Genomic DNA, 12,160 nt, shown 5'->3' on the forward strand with positions numbered 1-12,160 from the left:
TGTCTGATATGAGAATTGCTACTCCAGCTTTCTTTTGATTTCCATTTGCATGGAATATCTTTTTCCATCCCCTCGCTTTCAGTCTGAATGTGTCCCTAGACCTGAAGTCAGTGTCTTGTAGACAGTATATATATGGGTCTTATTTTTATATCCATTCAGCCAGTCTGTCTTTTGGTTGGAGCATTTAATCCATTTACATTTAAAGTACTTATCGATATGTATGTTCCTATTACCAGTTTCTGAATTGTTTTCGGTTTGTTATTGTAGGTCCTTTCCTTCTCTTCTATTTCCTGCCTAGAGAAGTTCCTTTAGCAGTTGTAAAGCTGGTTTTGTGGTGCTGAATTCTCTTAGCTTTTGCTTGTCTCTAAAGGTTTTAATTTCTCTATCAAATCTGAATGAGATCCTTGCTGGGTAGAGTAATCTTGGTCGTAGGTTTTTCCCTTTCATCACTTTAAATATGTCCTGCCATTCCCTTCTGGCTTGCAGAGTTTCTGCTGAAAGATCACCTGTTAACCTTATGGGGATTCTCTTGTATGTTATTTGTTGCTTTTCCCTTGCTGCTTTTAATATTTTTTCTTGGTATTTAATTTTTGGTAGTTTGATTAATATGTGTCTTGGCATGTTTCTCCTTGGATTTATTCTGTATGGGACTCTCTGCGCTTCCTGGATTTGATTGACTATTTCCTTTCCCATAGTAGGGAGGTTTTCAAGTATAATCTCTTCAAATATTTTCTCAGTCCCTTTCTTTTTCTCTTCTTCTGGGACCCCTAATTAGAATGTTGGTGCATTTAATGTTGTCTCAGAGGTCTCTAAGACTGTCCTCAATTCTTTTCATTCTATTTTCTTTATTCTGCTCTGCAGTAGTTATTTCCACTATTTTATCTTCCAGGTCACTTATCCATTCTTCCGCCTCAGTTATTCTGCTATTGATTCCTTCTGGAGAATTTTTAATTTCATTTATTGTGTTGTTCATCATTGTTTGTTGGCTCTTTAGTTCTTCTAGGTCCTTGTTAAACGTTTCTTGTATTTTCTCCATTCTATTTCCAAGATTTTGGATCATCTTTACTATCATTACTCTGAATTCTTTTTCAGGTAGACTGCCTATTTCCTCTTCATTTGTTGGTCTGGTGGGTTTTTATCTTGCTCCTTCATCTGCCGTGTGTTCCTCTGTCTTTTCATTTTGCTTAACTTACTGTTTTTCGGGTCTCCTTTTCACAGGCTGCAGGTTAGTAGTTCCCGTTGTTTTTGGTGTCTGTCCCCAGTTGCTCAGGTTGGTTCAGTGGGTTGTGTAGGCTTCCTGTTGGAGGGGACTGGTGCCTGTTTTCTGGTGGATGAGGCTGGATCTTTTCTTTTTGGTGGGCAGGACCGCACCTGGTGCTGTGTTTTGGGGTGTTTGTAACCTTCTTATGATTTTATGCAGCCTCTCTGCTAATGGGTGGGGTTGTGCTCCTGTCTTGCTCATTGTTTGGTATAGGGTGTGCAGCACTGTAGCTTGCTTGTTGTTGAGTGGAGCTGGGTCTTAGCATTGAGACGGAGATCTCTGGGAGAGGTTTTGTCATTTGCTATTATATGTAGCTGGGAGGTCTCTTGTGGACCAATTTCCTGAACTTGGCTCTCCCACCTTAGAGGTACAGGGCTGACAGCCGGCCGGAGCACCAAGACCCTGTCAGCCACATGGCTCAGAAGAAAAGGGAGAAAAAGAGAAAGAAGGAAGGAAGGAAGGAAAGGAAGAAAGGAAGGAAGGAAGAAAGGAAAGAAGGAAGAAAGGAAGGAAGAAAGAATAAAATAGTTATTAAAATGTTAAAAAATTATTAAAAATAAAAGTCATAAAAATAAGAAAAAAAAGGAAGAAAGAAGAGAGCAACCAAACCAAAAAAGAAATCCAGCAATGATAACAAGCACTAAAACTATACGAAAAAAAAAAAAACAACAAAGAAAAAAACAGACAGAACCCTAGGGCAAATGGTAAAATCAAAGCTCTACTGACAAAACCACACAAAGAAGCATACACATACACACTCACAAAAAGAGAAAAAGTAAAAAAAAAAAAAATATATATATATATATATATATATACCAAAAATGGAAGAGAGCAACCAAATCAACAAACAAATCTACCAATGACAATAAACTCTAAATACTAAACTAAGATAAGCATAAAACCAGAAACAAATTAGATGCAGAAAGTAAACCCCAAGTCTACAGTTGCTCCCAAAGTGAACCACCTCAATTTTGGGATGATTAGTTGTCTATTCAGGTATTCCAATGATGCAGGGTACATCAAGTTGATTGTGGAGATTGAATCCTCTGCTCCTGAGGCTACTGGGAGAAATTTCCCTTTCTCTCTTTGTTCGCACATTTCCTGGGTTTCAGCTTTGGATTTGACCCCGCCTCTGCATGTAGGTTGTCTGAGGGTGTCTGTTCTTTGCTCTGACAGGACGGGGTTAAAGTAGCAGCTTTTTAGGGGGCTCTGGTTCACTCAGGCCGGCAGGAGGGAGGGGTACGGAATTCGGGGCGAGCCTGCGGTGGCAGGGGCCAGCGTGACATTGCAACATCCTAAGTCACGTCATGTGTTCTCCTGGGGAAGTTGTCCCTGGATCACAGGACCTTGGCAGTGGCAGGCTGCACAGGCTCCCAGGAGGGGAGGTATGGATAATGACCTGTGCTCACACACAGGCTTCTTGCTTCTTGAAGCAGCAGCCTTAGCATTTCATGCCCATGTCTGGTGTCTGCACTGATAGCCACGGCTCGTGCCCGTCTCTGGAGCTCGTTTAGGTGGTACTCTGAATTCCCTCTCCTTGCACACCCCGGAACAATGGTCTCTTGCCTCTTAGGCAGTTCCAGACCTTTTTCTGGACTCCCTCCTGTCTAGCTGTGGTGCACTAGCTCCCTTCATGCTGTGTTCATGCTGCCAACCCCAGTTCTCTACCTGGGATCTGACCTCCAAAGCCAGAGCGTCAGCTCCCAGCCCCCACCCGCCCCAGTGGGTGAGCAGACAAGCTTCTCAGGCTGGTGAGTGTTGGTCGGCACCCATCCTCTGTGCAAGAATCTCTCCGCTTTGCCCTCTGCACCCCTGTTGCTGTGCTCTCCTCCATGGCTCCAAAGCTTCCCCCCTGCCCAACCCCCATCTCAGCCAGTGAGGGGGTTTCCTAGTGTGTGGAAACTTTTCCTCCTTCACAGCTCCCTCCAAGAGGCACAGGTCCTGTCCCTATTCTTTTGTCTCTGTTTTTTCTTTTTTCTTTTGCCCTACCCAGGTACGTGGGGAATTTCTTGCATTTTGGGAAGTCTGAGGTCTTCTGCCAGTGTTCAGCAGGTGTTCTGTAGGAGTTGTTCCACATGTAGATGTATTTCTGATGTATTTGTGGGGATGAAGTTGATCTCCATCTCTTACTCCTCCACCATCTTGAAGGTTTCCCATTAGTTTGTTTTCAATAGATGAAATTTATCTTCTTCATCAACATAACAATTAAAAACTGTCAAAGTTTCTATGTCAAAAATTAAATTATTATTATGTAATAATCCAAAATTATTAAATAATGGTCCAAAATATTATGATATTACCAAACATGAGCAATTCATTTTAGTGGAATAAGGGACAATTTCACTTAAATAAGGACATTTCACTTAAATAAGGGACAAAAATGTTGTTTTCTAAGAAAGAAAAAGAATCACTTTTCTGACATTTACAATAATGTTTTAGTAAATGTTTTCTTTAAACTATAAAATACTTAACAAAGTATTCAATTATTACTAGCAGTTTCTCTCAAAATGAATCCCTCCTTATATTTGAGAGACTTTGCTTTACATCTAGAATCAGTTTGCATTTGAATCTTCCATCCTAGTAAAATTCAAAATGAATTTGTTCATTGAAGGTTCAAGGTACAGCAATTTGTTTTCCAGATTTTATATAGGTTTTGTCATGATTAATTTGCTTCAGCCTTTTTGTTTTGCTTTGTTCTGCTGATTTGGCTTCATTTTCCAATCCCTAGCCCTCAGAATGCTCTCTATTCTGTTCTTTGTGGATTGATCTACAGAAATATGCTACCTAGCAACTGCTCGGGTTTTCTACCTGCCATTGCACAAGTCATTGAAGCAAAACATGTATAGGTTGGAAATTTGATAGAAAAAAAATCTTTTTATTTTTCCTTCTCTCATCCATAAAAGAAAAGAGGTATTCACCCAGAAGTACTCCAAAGTACCTGTATCAAGTAGAGACACAGAAATAGCCTTCATTAAAGGAGAGTGATAAAAATCTTTTTGATGGAATTATCCATCATCTGTTGTGTCAGTGGCCTAGAGAGCAAGAAGCAGTGTGTACAGTCATGGTCACGAAGAGGACTTGGAGGTCTGTTCAAAGCCAAATAAACTCATGTTAATTTATCAGGAAAGTCTTTGGTTATTCCTTAGTAACTCCATATTCTTCAACCTTTGCTTTTCATTCAATGAAATGAAATATTACCCTATGATAACATTTTCCAGTTGGAGTTGAGCATAAAAGCAAAATATCACAAGAAATTTCACATTTTTGAAAGTTGCTACTGCCTAAAAATGTTTCCATCTCTTTGAATTATTTACGAAAATTATTTCCTTACCTGGGTATATATGACATTTTCAGCTTTTCTGTTAAGAGCACAATTCAACCACCCCTTTTATGAAGCTTTAAGAAAAATGAATATGCAGATACAGTTCTGCTCTCACAAAAAACGTAAGGAGAAAAATCTACTTCAAATTATATGCATAATATGCTTATTCTGGGTATATTTCTTTTTTAGAGAAAAAAATAATTCATTAGTCTATTAGCTTATGGACCAAGCTACTAGAAATAAGTGACAAAATTTGCACTATGGAAGCAGACAATATAGCTTAGTGTCCAAAGATGGGCTTTACATCCATATAGGCCTGAATTAGAATTTCATTTCTGCCTCACACTAGCATGGAAAATTCTAACATTTCTAAGCCTCAGTTTTCCCATTGTGAACTGGGAATAACAATGTATACTTCATCAAGTTATTATAAAGACTAAGTGATATCACTTTATCCATTCAACTTTCATTCATCTAATATGGATTATGACATATGCCCGACAATGTTCTAGACACTAGGGACACAGCAATGAACAAAAGATATAGACCACCGAGGAGGCGACATTTGTGCTGAGATTATGAAGGATAAAAAGGAACCATCCAGCAAAGAGCCTTCTAGGGTGAGAGACCAGTGTCTTAGAAGGAGTTTGACAAAATAGACTAATTGCAAGGAGGCCAGAGTGGCTGGCAGACTGTAGAGTCAAGAAGACAAGTCTTGGGAGACAGGCAGGGCAAACCCTATAGGACCCGTTTCTCACTTGGTCATAATTTACTAGGACCTGTAAGTTTACTGGCACACAATGAGTCTAATACCATCTGTTTTATTTAGCTCAATCATATTTTCTCTCTCTAGAGCTAAGACTACTTAAATCTTAGCATCAATTCTACCTAAATCCGTAGGATCAATCTTGAAATCAAATAAGAAATGTGAAAAGGTTACAGAACACAGAACATCATGGTGAGTGACACTTTACTGGGCTACAGATTCCAACCACGGGTATCAGTATTCCACTCAAATGTCCAGATGGGACAAGTCATATCCCATAAGTGCATGCCTCATGAGCAAACCAGACTAGTCACACTGTTGCTAGATAGATATACCCTCACCACAAGCAACAAAGCTACACATGCCCAGTGGGAGAGAAGCAAGGTCAAGGAAGGGGGTATCTAAAAGTTTAAACATTTTCCTAAAAGGTACCCAGTCATCCAAAAGAGATTATTAAAATTGAGAGCATCAGTGATGCTCTAAGTGGGCAAATGTAAAGTTTGTTTCCTAGCCATGAAGGAGTTCAGAGTATACAACCCCAAAATACACTGATCTGGCATAAGGATTATTTTGAGCAGAAGGCAGAAGCCAATTTAGAAAAAGCAGACACAAGATGAGGTCTCTGCCCACCTCTCCATCTGCCTGAAAGCAGAACATAAATATATAAATTCCCCAAGTGAAGGTGTTCCCCCATCCCCTACTTCCTATACCGCAGAAAACCACCTGATTACTGCAGACAAGATGGCATCAAGAAAGAGTCTACACAAATAAACCTTGTTTACTGGCCCTTATCTGCAATTAGTTTCCCTATATATTTTCCTTTACACAATTTGCCACCCCTAGAGACTCAAAGAGCTTTTCTGTTGTCTTGCCACGTCTCTACAGATACGTTATTCTTTTATCAAGATGCTATATAAGCCCAAATTCTAACTGCCCTTCTGAGTTACTCACCACCGAGATCTCTGTCTATGCATGATGCATATGTTTATAAACTCTGTGTTTCCTTTGTTAATCTGTCTTTTGTCAGTCTAATTTTCAGGGTCCCAGCCAATGAATCTAAAATGAATGGAGGAAAAAAGTCAAGTTTTTCCTCCCCTGCACCCATCTACCTTATGTTTAGTAGGCTGAGAGCCCATTAGTTCTTGAAACGCAAGAGGGAGGAGATATGGGGATATATGTATATGTATGGCTGACTCACTCTGTTATAAAGCAGAAACTAACACACCACTGTAAGGCAATTATACTCCAATAAAGATGTTAAAAAAATAAATTAAAAAAAATAAATAGATATAGGACACTTCAGTTTATCTATTTCTTCTTGAATAATTTTTCTCCTCACCATGGATGATATTTCTTTGCTTGCCTAGTATTTTATTACTATATGATCTTTTTTAAAAAATAAATTTATTGATTGATTTTATAAAAAAAACAGAAACAATTCTAAGTCTGCTAATAATTTCTTTCTAGTACATATGTAAGACTTCAAGTCATTTCAATCTGTGTGTATATTATATAACAAAATGAAAATATCATGTGGTGTTTAAACAGAATTCTCTGCTGAGAATCCAAAAACAAAAAAGGCAGAGCATATTAACAAGGTATTGCAAGCAGATCATTTGCATTAAGAATTTTCAATAAAATTTTAAGTTCAGTTGCTTATTTGTAACAAAGTGCCTCAAGATCACTTAGGTTTAAAAACAACAAAAAGAACTGATGATTTAATTGTAAATGTTTCAGACATGTAAACTTAATTTATAAAAATGGGGAAAAAGACTTCTTAAAGAATAAAATATTTATTTTAGTTGATTTCCCTAACCAATCAAATACATCCTTTCCTCTCTCATCTATAATGTTGATATTATAATGGTTTCAGTTATTATTTTTCATTTTCATAGCTTTTTTCGTCTGAAGTAATCCTTTCCTGGGAGAGAGAAGATAACCTAATAGATTTTTCTATCTTTAATTTTGTGCGTTCTGTGAATTTTTAATGCTAATGCTTTAAAGAATTCCTCTTATTTAAATAAGATATTTGATAAAAAAGTATTCCAGATAATCTTTCTACTAAATCTTTAACAGCAAAGCTTAAAAAAAAAAGTTATTACCATATGCTCTTTAATGCCTAAAGCAAAGATCTAGTATGGAATTGAGAATCATAATAAGGTCAATCTCAATTCCATCAATGTTATGTTCTATTAAAATCAAATCCAATCACATTCCTCATTTCAACCCAGCATGGCCTGGCTTTGAGGTATGTTCAGAAATGCACTTAAATTAGAAGAGAAACATTAACATTTTATCATATGAATACCACTAATGGCTCAGAAGATTAGCAGTCACACTTTCTAGAGACTTCCTCTACTAAAACTGTATTTTTAATAATATTCCTATACGCCTAACTACAACTGTGGGAGGCGTGGTTCCAACTAACAAAGTTCAGGAACTCTTGGTTAAAAAAAAAGAAAAGAAAGAAAAACTGCTGTCAATGAAAACCCCTTAACCAGAAATCCAGTTTCCTTTGCCATTTTCACCAGAAAATGATTCTTCATTTACATCATCCCCAATTGAGTGAGATAAAGTGTTATAGTTCTCAGGTGAGCAACGGATCATCCTCCATAGATTATTTATGAGTTATAACTGAATTTGTTATTTTTAGGAGGGCTCTTTTGGGGGAGTATGGGAGTAGGGGTTTAAATTTTCTCTGCTGCCTAATAGGAAATGATAGTACAAATTCATTACGATTCCACTACTCTCTCTCTACTTTGTCTGTGCAGACATACAGCCCACAAGCTCAAAACATCAAGTTACTACAACCTGTCAACTTGAGTCTGAAGAAGGCTGGTCTCACCAAAAACAATTTCAGAGTTAACCCTATTCCATACACCAACATACATACATCACTGAGTGACGCATACATCACTGAGAACAAGGAAATATGATAGACAGTCCTTAAGTTATGGCAGGAATGTATTCCTTAATACTTTATTTCCATTGAATGAATTCAACTTTTTGAATGCCTAAATTATAAGCAACATGGTTCTAGATATGTCAGATATAGAACCATGGCCTAATGGAGATTTTAATATACACCTGAAGACCAGAAATGCAAGGAATCAAAGACACTTTAAACTGTAAATTTTCTTAAAGGTCATGAAGAAGGAGTCATTTTACATTTGTAGGAACTGTAAAGCCAGGAGAGTTTAAGTGCCTTTGTACAAACCACAAAGCTAATTAATATTCTACTGGGTCTAGAGTCCAGAAGGCTGACTCTCAGTCATTGCTCATCTTGAATATGAACAAAGAGAAAATCTGCAGAGAGGGGATGCTGGGACACAAAGTATGCAGACATCAATGCTATGAAAAAAGGTGTGGAAAATACTCAGGGAAGGGCCGTCTTTTCTCTCTGAATTTCAATGACTGCTGAAATCACCTGTTCCTGGAGTCTTAATCCCTAGTAATTTAAGACAGATCAGATGTGCATTATTCCAAAATTTATTGAAATAGGGATTCCACTCGTGCACATGAAGGAAACCAAAATATTTCATGCCAAAACATTCCTCTTTGACACAAAAATTATTTTGAGCTGAAGGCAATTAAGAGGCAGCATGTAGGAAAAGCTCTCTCTACCTCCTCTGTTCTGCCTAAAGGTAGGATATAAATTCTCCTTTTATTCAAAACAGACTCTTATCAACCTAGAGATGGCAGCAGAGGAATCTGTAAACAATCCAAACTCCATTAGTTCTCTCCCTTATATTTACCTTCCCACAGTTTATCACCGTGGGAGCCTAAAACCTCGTTCCTTTGTCCTGTCGTTTCTCCACAAATTTATTGTTCTTTGTTGAAGACGGTATATAAACCAGAATTCTAAGTCACCACTTTGAGCTCCTCTTCATCAAGTTTTTTCTCTTGTGTGATGTGTGCTGCTTGCCTTAAACTGTTTTCCTGTGTTAACCTGTGTCTTTTATTCAAGAGTCACAGCTGAAAACCTAAGAAAGATGGGGAGAGGTAAAGTTCGGCCTCCCCTATGCATATAAATTCTTCAAAAGCTTGAAAAGACCTTTACCATCCTTGAGCTCTGTAGATCTGTGAGCTAAAAAGCTAAGCTCTGAACCGGACCCCCCTGGAACGCATGATACTGCAGTTTTAGTTGAAGTTAGGGGTTCTCTGTGCATCAATTCTGGGACCCTTTTAGGAAGTCTTCTCAGAGGAGTCACAGCATCTGGTGGTCACACACTGGCCATGAAGCTTCATATTTGCTTTATGAAAACAAGTGAAAGTGTGGAAAGAGAAGGCAGTAGGAATAAGGGAAGCAAGAGAGTCAGAATTAGGGAACTCTAAAGAAGGGAGCAATTTCAGGTGGGGATCCCTACATTTTGACATCAGCAGCAAATTTTTAAAAATATTTTTTAAACCCCTGGTTCCTTGCTATAAAGGTTATTCTGTAATGCTAAATATATATATAGCATATTGTGCCTAGCCCAATTAAAATTTTTCTAAGACTATCATTTTTAAGAGCTCTAGAGAGTAAATTAGGTTTCTTTATTTTTATTAGTATACAAGTGCTATACTCAATCTGTTGCAGGAAGGGGGACGCCTTCCAGGGCCCGAGAGTGGGCTCTTGTCTACCACTCAGAAATGAATTGTCCGAGGAGACACACGTACTGATAAAAGACTTCATTGGGAAGGGGCGCCCCGGCAGACAGAAGCAGGGTAAGGGAACCCAGGAGAACTGCTCTGCCACGCGGCTTGCAGTCTCAGGTTTTACGGTAATGGAGTTAGTTTCCAGGTCGTCTCTGGCCAATCATCTTGCGTGATCTATATTTGGTCTGACTCAGGGTCCTTCCTCGTGGCGTGCACATCTCTCAGCCAAGATGGATTCCAGAGAGAAGGATTCTGGGAGGTTGGTTGTCTCCTCCCTCTTTAGGCCCCTCCCGAATTCTCCTGGTTAGTTTTCGAAGGCAACACCGTGTTCCTCATCAGGGCTCTAACAGCTCTGTTGTCAACCAGTTCTTTATTCTAAATCCAAGTACTGTATATGTGAATATACTCTTAAATATTTGGTCAGTAATTATGAAAAATAGTTCAAATATGCGTAAATTCTCTGACTTTACAAGTGGGGATAATTAGGATGAGAGCTATGGACACTCATTTTAAAAAACTAAGGAAAAGTAAAGTAAGAGGTTTTCTTCCCTAACTCTCCACCCCCATGAAGTCTTGAAAATACATATATTTCCCAGAGAGAGACAGAGATGGAGAGACAGAGAGACAGAGAAAGAGGGAGAGAAGGAAGGAGAAGAGAGGACGTGGGGGGAGACCCATAGAGCCTGGGACAAAGGGTCAGCAACTCTGAGTGATTCGATCAGAACCCATGAAATGCTGGAAGGGTGGCTGGAAGAGCCGTAACTTTATAACTGAAACAGAGCACAGCATATTCAAAAGTAGTTTCTTAAGATAGAAGCTATTAAAATATTTACTATGTCAACTGAAAGATTAAAGAATATTTAATATCACACTCTTAATAATAATGAAAAATGGAAAATAACCCAAATATAAAAATAATAAAATAAAATATTTACTAAGGGAAAGGGATTGGTAGCTGGAAATTTTTATAGTAAAAAATCCTTACTAATTTTAAGACCTACAAATTGCATCAGTATTATGTATATTTAGTGTGCTGCCTTCATTGCTTTATTTGAATACTCATAAAATATTTATATAAACGCATTCAGTGGATTACTCTTTACCTCTATCCCCCAATCCTATTTTTTCCCATTAGATCTCAAATAGCTCCAACTCTAAGTTGGCTGCTTGAGAGGCTTTCAGAAACCTAATCATTATGATAAATATACCTCGCATATTTTCTGTTTTTTGTAATTTATCATTATGGCCTTTGTTAAATTGTTTCTGAAATCCAACTATTCTATTAAATGTTCCCTGATGTATTAAAAAATTTATTTTCCCACTCCAATTAAGAAACTTCCATTTCTCACCCCTCACTTGCCTTTACCTGAAAGACACTCAACAGTTTCACTCTTACCAAGCAGGACTTTTAGAACTTGTGTTGTTAATATTTCTGCAGTTTCATATATAGCCTGTATATATTTTTGAAAGTCACTGTATTTTTGTCTTATTCAGGGTAGTCTTTGTTAACCTAATCATATTGACACTGTTCAAGTTAACACCACCAAATTTACGGTACTTAAAAACACATTTTAATACCAATTACTAGTTTTCTATCCATTAATGTGACAAGGCTAAAAATTCAATGTTCTATATTATTTTCCTCCTCTTCTGGATGCTCACAAATTTCAATGCTTCCAAAATTTCATACCTTGCCATTATCCATGACCTCTAACCTAGATGTTTACAATCCAAGAAAAATGTTTATAGGGCAAGATGAAGAAAGCATATAACCTTTAATGCTAAATTTTTAACAAACTATGCATAAGATGGATCAGGTAAAATTAGTTTAGAAATAAATATGCTCATCTGCTGAAGGATGAAGATTTACTCAAAGACATGTAAGCAACTTATGGTAGTGAGAATATAAATGAAAGAAAAGGAAAGGAAAAGGAAGAAATGATCACAACCACCTATCTTCTAAATCTCCAAATGCATGTTCCACACCAAAAAAAAAGACATAGAAAGACACACACATACACACCTACTCCAGATCACACACTTCTATACCCTTTTCATATTAATTAAATTCCCCTTGAATTAATTTTACGACATAGTGTGCTAGGGATGGGAGATGGAATGGTACCCTTCAATACAGTAAGCCGCTCTTTGCTGGAATTGTAAGTAACCCCTA

The sequence above is a fragment of the Globicephala melas genome, chromosome 4 (genome assembly GCF_963455315.2).
Source record: "Globicephala melas chromosome 4, mGloMel1.2, whole genome shotgun sequence".
Classification (NCBI taxonomy): domain Eukaryota; kingdom Metazoa; phylum Chordata; class Mammalia; order Artiodactyla; family Delphinidae; genus Globicephala; species Globicephala melas.